Raw genomic sequence first — 11,078 nt, 5'->3', positions numbered from 1 at the left:
CCCGGTGCCAAACAGTTTTCAATTGAAATGGAGCTCGATCATCTTTCCAAATGCCAGTGTTTAGTTGCCAATTTTTGAAACATACTTGAAGTTTTGACACCAAACCATCTGAATCCATTGGAATATGATCTGGGTTGGCTGCATTCAATCGATTAACAAAATCAACTGCATATTTACGCAATTGTTGGTACACTCGGTTGCTTTTCATGGTGATAATCACGTTCGGTAAATTCCATTGCGATGACTCATCTTCACTTGGAATACAATGCTGACAAACTTTGTATCGATCGCATTTGGTTCGTCGACATTTTGCACAAGTATGCGATGTATTGTATTCGTCGACCAATCGTACGATACAATTTCCCAACTTCTTGAAACTGTTCATTAGTCGTCGTAATCCCGGGCATCGCAATCGCTTTTTAATACCAATTGGTGAGTTTGGAGCTATTTGAGCTGCACCAATAAAAACGAGCGCCGACTTTTTTTTCGTCAGTGATGCCGCGATTTTGTCACTGGCCCGATTCTCTTCGATGTATTTATCGAGACGGAGTCGAATGAACTTTCGTAGCTGGTTTCATCATTTTCACATAATAAGCGATGTAACACATCCAATGTGAACGTCCTTTCGGTGATGGAAAAAATGCATAGCGTTTATAGTCAAGCTCCCGTTGTTTTTGCAACAGTTCAGTCCATTGATCGGATTTACGCTTACGTTTGCCATATTTCGCTTTGAAATGGTATTTTGGACCATCAATTGTGATGTTTTTCTGAGATTTAAGAACAAAAAATCATAGAGGTAAACAAATGATAAATAAACAATGGATTTATTGTGTCTTACCTCGTTGCCGGATCGAACGTGTTTGCGAACGGTAGCGTTCCATGTACGAACTCCTGGATCGATCCAAGCACATAATCAAACTCAAAATTATTGTACTTCTCTCTGATGGTGTTGTCATCAAGTTCCGGTGTATTGCGTTCAGTCTTCACGAAACATAACGAAACTGCCACACTATCGGTTGCCACAGCAAAATCGAATTCCTTACCATTTCCAAGTTTCGAAATTTTCGGCTGGTTAAATATTAAATTAAACAGTTAAACGGTTAAACAGTTTTTTTAATGTTTATTAGCTGACCGCGTTTTCCTTTTGCCAATTTCAATGCTCCAAATTTGCTCACAATCAAATAAAAAAGATGGATATCGATGCGGATATGTTTCATATCGTGGAAAGAAATTCTTTATTTTTGGCGGGAGTGGAGTGGTCGGCATGACATTGTTGTTCGGATCGCGTCGATATTAGAACCAGCGTTGTTTCAACATTTCATATTTCGCGTGAAAATCGAAAATTTGTTGCTGAATGTTTATAAATATGGTTTGGAACCAGCGATCACGAAGGCAATCCAATGCCTGCTGCTTCGTTTAATAGAAGATCGATGTTCGCGTTTCTCTCGACTCTTCTCTGGAACATTACGATCTTCGTCGCACGTTTCACATTCAATTCAGTGATGAGGTTTCCTTGTCGATTTATAGATGTCCTATTAACACAGAAATATTAACATATCTTATTACTAAATACGAAAAATCCTTTATTAACTATTAACAACCAATCATACTACGCATATTAACATGAGTAGTAGTATTAGGATCGATGTTAATAGCGAGTAGTAGTATGTTTATTATCTATTAAGATGCCGAAGTTAATACGCGCCATTTGCAATTTTTCGTAAACAAACAATATTTTGACCGATTCAATTTTTATCACATTTTTTTCTTATTTGTAATTTTTATTGAATATTTTAATTTTTTATGAATTTTATTGGAATTTATTATTTATTAGAAAATTATTTTCGTTTTTTTTTAAGAAGAAAAAATGAATAAATAATAATAGTATATTGATTTTATTCTTTTCAAGTGGTTCTCTAATGACATGAAGTATTGAACGCGCTCTTTTTTACGTTTGACGTAAGGTGCATTTTGTCAATTCTGTATGTTAAGCATAGCTGTGACGTACGAACCACAGTTTGTATAAATCGTTGTTTACCGAACAAAAACAAAATAAATTTCTTCTTAAAAAATCGAAAATAATTTTCTAATAAATAATAAATTCCAATAAAATTCATAAAAAATTAAAAAAATCAATAAAAATTACAAATAAGAAAAAAATGTAATAAAAATTGAATCGGTCAAAATATTGTTTGTTTACGAAAAATTGCAAATGGCGCGTATTAACTTTGGCATCTTAATAGATAATAAACATACTACTACTCGCTATTAACATCGATCCTAATACTACTACTCATGTTAATATGCGTAGTATGATTGGTTGTTTATAGTTAATAGCATCCTAATAAATATTATCATAATACAAAATGTATTAACATATCGGATTTGGCACATCTATATGTCGATTCAAATTCAGTTCATAGCGCTTTAGCGTGAAAAATTTCTTGATGCGACTGAATGCCCATACTCTGATGTTATTTTTCACGTTTGTTATGTACTGAGTGATGAGATGATTGAATGCGTTCCCCATGCCCTCGCGAGCTGGCCAATTTTCTGGACGAAGAAATTCAGGACATGCTTGCTCCACAGTTCATCGAAAAGCAAGCGGTAATTTGTGGTAATTTTCTTCCATTGTTTGTTTAAAGACCATTTAAAATGAACATTGGAAAGTGGATTAAATACGAGGGCTGTTACTTATATATTGAGAATTGGCAACACCGACGTTGCTAGATGCAAACCATTGTCATATTCGTTAAGATTGACATTTTTTAGCATAAATATCCCCAGAACGTTTTGTCATACGATCGCTATTTGTATTGTTTACAGTAACATCTAAATTGCGTCTCAACAAAAAAATGAAATTATCACGTGAAAATTTCCGTGCGATAATTTTTTACAACTTTCGACGAGTATTATCTCAACAACAGTGCGTCGATGAAATCCATTCAACTTTTGGTGATGAAGCTCCATCCAAGGCCACTGTATATCGCTGGTTTACTGAATTCAATCGTGGCCGGCGTTCGCTCAAAGACGATCCCCATGAAGGTCGTCCAAAATCAGTTGTTGTTCCACAAAACATCGATGCTGTCAGAAACATGATAATGGAAGATCGTCATGTGACATACCGTGAGATTGAGGCATTTCCGTTAAAAGCATATACACGATTTAACATGAACATTTGGCCGTAAAAAAAATTTGCTCGCGTTGGATCCCGCATAAATTGACCGATGAGCAAAAAATTGCTCGTGTGAATTGGTGTAAAGAAATGCTCAATAAATTCAATCGAGGTGCATCAAATTTAGTGTATAAAATCGTGACAGGTGACGAATCATGGATCTATGCGTATGAGCCAGAAACAAAACAGCAGTCGACTGTATGGGTCTTTCAAAATGAAGATAACCCAACAAAAGTTGTTCAAGCTCGAAGTGTTGCAAAGCAAATGGTCGCCTGTTTTTTCGCGATAAGTGGACATGTGGCAACCGTTCCACTAGAGGATCGTAGAACGGTCAATTCTGATTGGTACACCACCAATGTTTGCCAAAAGTGTTGTTGTTTGCCAAAAGTGTTTGGTGAATTAAGAAAAAACAACCGCTGGCGCAGAGTAATTCTTCATCACGATAATGCGAGCTCTCACACATCTAATCTAACAACTCAATTTTTGACCAGTCAAAACATCGAACTGATGGGTCATCCGCAGTACAGTCCTGATTTGGCACCCAATGACTTCTTTTTGTTCCCGAGCGTGAAGAAAAAACTACGTGGTCAAAGTTTTTTGACGCCCGAAGAAGCAGTTGATGCGTTCAAAACACATTTTTGGAGATATCAGTTTCGGAGTGGCATGAATAATATGACAAATGGTTTCATCGAATGCAAAAGTGTATCGATCATCACGGAGAGTATTTTGAAAAACAATTAAGTCATTTTCAATAATAATGTTTATCTGTGTTTGCTATTCTCAATATATAAGTAGCAGCCTACGTAAAATCTGAATTTGAAAAGGAAAAATATTATTTCTCTTGATAAATAAACTGAATTTGTTTAATCACTTGGTATATATTTGGTATATTTTAAAAAATCAATCTTTCACTCACTTTTATCATTCGATTGAGGAAAGATATTTTTCTTAAGGGTTTACTCCCAATTAGATACCAATTAGTAGAATAGTTAACTACCAATTCGATGAACTTACTAAAAATATCTGTACTATAATATAGTTCAAGGATTAGATTATGATGGCCAAATTGCTTGGAATTATTTTATTTACATCAAATGGATTTTGCATGGAATTATAATTTGTGTGAAATTTGAAATCTAGTCATATCGAAAAGAATTTAATTACATTTATTTGGCATACAAAAAACTTTTTTGGTGAAAAAGCAAATTGAAAGAATTTTAGTACACGCCAAAAATGAAAAGCAAAAAAAGAAGAGATCATCACTTTTTTGGCCAAAATCCAAAAATTGAAAGAATTCTTTGGAAATTTTGAAGGGGTAACACTTCGTCAGGGGAGGGGGGTAATCGGACCCCTCGGACCCCTGCTGAGAACGTATGCTGGAAATAATATTTTTGTCAAATTTTCTAAATTTTTTTTGTGTATATTGACGTTAATTTGTTTTAAAATACAATATAACGTCTCCACGATGGATTTTCTATAGATATTTTTGGACGTCTCTATAGAAATTTTACGTAGTTTGAGAATTTTTTGACCCAAAATGAATATAAATCCCCAAGATTTACATGATTAAAAAGATTTCAATTTTTATTTAGTCAAGATCACGGACATTTTTCACCTCAAACTGATAAAAAATAACAATTTGGCTAAAAAAATTGTAATTTTGGCCAACTTAAATAACTTCAACTAAATTTTCAAATTTAACAACACCTATTCGATCAGAAAATAAAAAAGAAGGTTGTCATATTGTATTTTAAAATAAATTAACGCCAAAATACACAAAAAAAATTAGAAAATTTGACAAAAATATAATTTCCAGGGCAATATTTTGCTAGGATCACATTTTGAAGGAGTAACAAAGTGCAAAAAGTGACAAAAATGAAAATTATGAATACGTGACTAAAGGTACATCATAATCACTAGTTAATACCAGAATATAAACAGGATGTGTTTAGTGTAATGGTTCCGAATGAAAAAATATAAATTCATTTTGTTGACATATACTAAACACAATTCTAGTCAACAAGACAACAACAGAATGAAATTATTTTTTGGCTTTGGTCATTTTTCATCAAATCCCAGCTCCGTGTAAAATTTCAAGTCGATGTGTGAAAATTTAAGAGAAAACTTTCAGATTTTGTATGAAACCCTGATTGACGATTGAAATGCTCTGATTGACGAATGAGTTCTCAAGATAAGTTAGCACGAAAAAGTTTTGTGGCATGCGGAATTCAAAAATTCATGAATTTTGAGCAAAAATTTTGACGGAAGCATATGTTTTGGATGACTTTTTTGAAAATCGATGGGCGAAAAAATATTTCGTTGCAATTTTTTTCCTAAAAAATCAAAAGTGAATTTTTGTGATGGGCATATCTTACAGCGCTCCTTTAAAACTATCTACAATAGGGTGGCCCAAAAAAAAGTATTTAATTTTTAACATTCCAGGCCGGTTTTAGCATATTTGAGGCCTAAAAACACGATGTGGACCATTGGTTTGTTCAAGTAGGGAACCATGGCGTTACAAATTCATTGGGAAGATACCTCGATGGACCCATTTTGAACGATTTTTATTTCGAGAAAACCGAATCTGGCGTTATTTTTGCGATACGATCAATGGTTAACACATTTTTCATACAAAAATGTGAAAAAATCACCAAAAATATGAACTTTTGTATGGGAGCTAAGCCTGTATGACATCGTAATGACGTGAAACTTTGCACAGGCTATTATTTTCACAAGAAAATAACATTCTGAGAGTTTGAAGACAATTGAGCAAAAAACAAGGATACCTCCCATACATTTTTTTTTTAAAAACGAAAATTTAGCAAGGGAAGTGTGCCTAGTTTTGATTCAAATTTCTTCAAACTCTCAGAATATCATTTTTTTTTTGGAAAAAGAAAGCTGCGCAAAGTTTCACGTCATTGCGTTTTCATACAGGTATATCTCCCATACAAAATCCACATTTTTGGTGATTTTTTCAGATTTTTGTATGAAAACTATATCAAAAATTTATTGTATCATGAAACTAACATCATAGTCGGTTTTATCGTACCGAAAAACTTCCCACTACGTATTTTTGAGAGTGGAAATACATTTTTTCTTGACTTTAAAATTGCTTCAAATTCGTATCACAATAATAACGCCAGATTCGGTTTTCTCGCACCCAAAAACTCCCCACTACGTATTTTTTTCATAATTTTTTTGGGAAATAAAAATCGTTTAAAATACACCAAAATGGGTCCATCGAGATATCTTCCCAATGAATTTGTAGCGCCATGGTTCCCTACTTGAACAAACCAATGGTCCACATCGTGTTTTTAGGCCTCAAATATGCTAAAGTCGGCCTGGAATGTTAAAAATTAAATACTTTTTTTTGGGCCACCCTAATCTACTACCATACTAAAACCAATTCACTTTCATACAAATTTATTGAAAAAAATTCATTCGAAAAATTCCGAACTTTAAATCGAGCGGGGTGAAAATGAGGAGGGTGTCGGCCAAAGAGCCAGAACAAAAGTTGTTACTCTGAACCAGGCATACAAAATCCGCACTAAGGGTTTTCTACATTTTCAAAAATAAAAAATCTGTGGGTTGTTTAAATAGAATAAATGAAAACACCACTTTTTAAATAAAATAATAAAAGTATAAATTTTAATTATTAAATTCGGGTCGTGGTTGATTACAATTTTGTACGGTGAGTAGCGTGCGAATTCAGTCGGAGATGTTACTTGTACGACGGTCAGTGAGTTAATTGTTCATTGTCACAAACTCGTTTGTGTATTCGCCGCACTTCTACGTTTGACAGAAAGTGTCTATTTTAAGTCGTTGCATATGGCAAGACTGTGCATGAGCAAATATTAAAACTAGCTTGCAGTTAGGCTGCCACAAATCGATGCACCCTAGTGTGGATATGAATGAATTTCCCACATTTCTTCTATTTTTCAAATAGCTCTTACCATTGCTCTCATATTTGATCGAACAATTTGGTTTCAAAAACGATTAAAAAATTATTTATTTCACATCTACATTCATTTTTCTCATCAAAAATGCATTAAACGAAATTTATAGGATTAGTTTAATCAATTATTAATGAAACAAGAGAAATTTACAATAAATTATTGTTTTGTATGGTATTGGACGTGGAACAGTTCAGGAACGGCCTTTTCAATGTGAACAGTGCCCAGCTGCGTTTGCGCGGAAACCTTATCTCGATATACATATGGTATGTCCCGTTCCAGAAAAACAATAAAGACTATTTCTATTTACTTTCTTTAAAATTATATGCAATTACACATACATCTGTTTCGTTTCTAATTTTCTTTATATATGTGTTTATATTTTTCTAATTTAAACCATTTAGCGAACGCATACGGGCGAACGACCCTTCGAATGTGACGTGTGCTTGAAACGTTTCACACAAAAGTCATCGCTTAACATCCACAAAACCATACATACCGGTCAGTCTCTTTTAAAACTACTATTATTCACTATGTACAGTCGCTATGATGTTCCATTAAGTCGAAAAACTTTTATTTTTGGAAATCGAAACTGTTCAACTTAATACAGGGTGGTCCATTATTCCTACCACAGATTCCCCTGCTCATGAGGAGTAAAAAAGTGTATGGGAACCTTTTCAAAATCACTGTTCTAGTAGGGTTACAGCCTTAGGCCAAATATTTCCTATGTTCTGATTGTTCACAATGTTCGATTATTTTTTTCACTTTTAGTCAACCAACTTTGACCGTCTCACTGAAACTTTTTTCGAAATTTTTTCGTGGTATTTTCAAGAGAGACCTTTCCAACAAGACTATAATCACAATTGCCTTTTGAAAAACACTAACGACGTGACCGTCCGTGGAAATCAATCAGAACATAGGAAATTTTGACCCTGTTTTTTGGCTGTAATCCTACTAAAACAACCGATTCGGAAAAAGTGCCAATATACTTTTTTACTCCTCATTAGCCGAGGAATCTGTGGTAGGAATATTGAGATGTATTTATGGACCACCCTGTATTATAAGCGGCTGTATTATTAACTAGTTATAAATTGTATTTTTTTGTCGTCTTAAGCGATATTTTACTGAATGTTTTTATGTGGAGTTATCAGATATTTTACTAACTCACATTAATCAAATTATAAACAAAAGAAACGGAAACGGCTTTTTTGGAGCCGGTATATTTATTCACATTTTTTTCAGTGAAAAATGTGTAAAATAAATTTTGCTTTTTCGGTATTTCGTGGTACTAAAGTTTTCAACTTAAAATTATATGGTATTGGAATGATGATTATTTTTAAACTCATTTGAAGGCATTACATAAATACTAAAATAAGTATTTTTTCTCTTATATTCTTTTTGTTATGGCTGTATTTGATTATTGCTGACTTGGACATTTTACGTAATCGAATCACATTCATGTAAATCATCAATTTAATCAACATCATGAAATTAAACAAACAAATAATGTTACATTAAAACACTCAAATACTTTTACAAAATGCTATTTTCAAACATTATTTACCATATTATTTTGAAATCACTATCAAAACGAATAAAACGAAAAAATGTTAAAAAAATAAATAAATAAACCAACCTTTTAACCATAATTATCGCCATCATTGCACAAATCGCAAACGCACTATTATAAAATAAAATCTATTCGCAACGAGAGCAGTTGGAAATCGACCATTTCGCTGTGATCTGTGTCCGGCCGCCTTTTGTCGCAAGCCGTATTTAGATATTCATCAGCGCACACATACTGGCGAACGCCCATTTGAATGTGAGATTTGTTCAAAGCGATTTTCGCAAAGATCAACATTGAATATCCACAGACGCATACACACAGGTCAGTTACAGAATGCTCATTTCATAATCCATCAAATCTACTACCTTGTCCCTACAACCACGCATCCAATTTACCCGCATTATCCTTCTAGAGACCTATATAGGTTAATTTACTCTTACCATTCTACCTCTGTTGCTTGTGTAGCTTTTTAGTTGAATACGAATGTGTTTTAAATTTAAGCATCGACAACGAATGCAACGAAACAATTTGAATTGCACAATCGATGCAAATAATTTGATTTTGTTATGTCTTTTTTCTTATTTTTTTAAATTCTTCACTGTAAAACTTAAGGAATTAGAAATAAAGCTTTTTCGACTTTTTAATAAAAAATCCAAAAGGATTAAATTCTAATCCCGAATATATAGAAAAAATCCCCAATTAGAATACTGAAACAATACTTAAAATAATTTGTAACAAATTATTTGTTTGAATTCGATTTATTGGTTATCATCGATTTCACGGTGCAAAACATACAGTGTGGTTCATAATGGGGAAAAGTGGTTTTTTTCTGTCAGGGGCGTCCGCAGGAATTTGATCAGGGAGGTGCGAGAGCAATAAAAATCGTGGACATTTTAATTTTTCGAAAAAAACTAATCATCTTGAATCAGAAGCAAATCTGTTTAACACTTCTTCTTTCACTTCCTGTTTGTTTTTGTTTACCATCTCTTGATGTACGCTCATCATACTCAAACTTAAAATGGATATAATGTTAGTTAAACGTGCTAAACAATTATTTGAAACATTTTTTGATGGTAAAAATCTATTTTTACTTTTTGGCCTAAAATCCAAATCCGGTGGAATTTGGCTGATTGGTGGACTTTCAGGATTTGGCCTGGTTCCTAGAACTTCCAAAATGTAATTCCATATTTATATATTATTCGAGTAATTTTATACAGGATTTTTTTGCCGATTTCCCATCGGAAATGCGAGAAAAATCGACCGGGAGTTTTTTTGTGATTTTGACTGCCTTTCTGCTGTTTTTCGTGTTTTCAGTAGAATCTGCTTCCAGTAACACCAATCGAAATATACTGATGAGAAACTATACTAATAACTATACTAATAAGATACATGCATCTTATTAGTCTTCTGACTAGTAACATTCTAATAACTATACTTATTACACTAATAAGATGACATCTTATTACCAGTTATTAGAAATTATTAGTAATAAGTAATAACTATCTTACTAGTCTGATGTTATTAATCCCAACTGTACAGGGAAGTAAAAAAAGTGTGAGCGAAGCGAGCAGAATTGTTTGTAGGTTTTAAATAATTATATACATATTTTACAATTGAATCGACATTTTCTATTAAATCGAAATTATCCTCGATTTTTCAAAGATTTCATTAATTTTATAAAAATTTAACAACTGGATCAGCTTAAAATAGTCCCTGGCTGGAAGTAAAATGTATTGTTTATTTTTTATTAATTTTTTTTAATCGAGGACATGGGCGCAGGTACGTGCAGCGGCCGTTGCGGACGCCCATGTTTTCTGTGGTGTGTGATATGCATATTTTTTTTATCTTCGACTTGGGGCTTAAATTAATGAAATTTTCAAGAGAACATATGCAGTCTTTTTCGAAAAAATGGCCGTTATGTGTGCGGCCAACGGTCAATTTGGCCACCCCACATGAAATTTTTAAGGTAAAATGGTTTTGGTGTATAAGAATGGGGAATTGGCTGTCAAAAATGGCGCGTTTGGTTGTCAAAAATGGGGAATTGGCTGTCAAAAATGGTGCGTTTGGTTGTCAAAAATGGGGAAATGGCTGTCAAAATGGTGCATTTGGTTGTCAAAAATGGTAAAATTTGGGTGTCAAAAATGGGGAAATTGGCTGACAAAAGTGGGGAATTGACCCCCCAAAAATGGGGAATTGGCTGTCAAAAATGCGTCGATAAAAGAAAACCGAAAAAAATGTGTAAAAATTTCTTGAAATAATGAAAAATAATATTATTCGATGCAATTTGATACTAAAATAATTCAATTACATTAACTTTCATATGGTTTTTTGTCTTTTCTTCATTTCGTTGATTCATATTGTTCCCCCGCTAGGGTTATCAATG

The 11,078-nt window shown here is 33.3% G+C and overlaps 1 long non-coding RNA gene across 1 annotated transcript; it reads left to right on the top strand.

Annotated features, from left to right (window-relative positions):
- The first annotated feature begins 7,284 nt into the window (after window positions 1–7,284).
- On the top strand, window positions 7,285–9,084 carry LOC116350143. The gene is made up of 3 exons (XR_004201997.1): window positions 7,285–7,394; window positions 7,533–7,629; window positions 8,846–9,084. It is a non-coding gene; the product is annotated as an uncharacterized LOC116350143 (long non-coding RNA).
- The last annotated feature ends 1,994 nt before the right edge of the window (window positions 9,085–11,078 follow it).

This window comes from Contarinia nasturtii, unplaced genomic scaffold, assembly GCF_009176525.2.
Source record: "Contarinia nasturtii isolate CC-2019 unplaced genomic scaffold, AAFC_CNas_1.1 Cnas_scaffold_3734, whole genome shotgun sequence".
NCBI lineage: Eukaryota > Metazoa > Arthropoda > Insecta > Diptera > Cecidomyiidae > Contarinia > Contarinia nasturtii.
The sequence above is the reverse complement of the archived record's forward strand: the minus strand, read 5'-3'. Positions and strand labels throughout refer to the sequence as shown.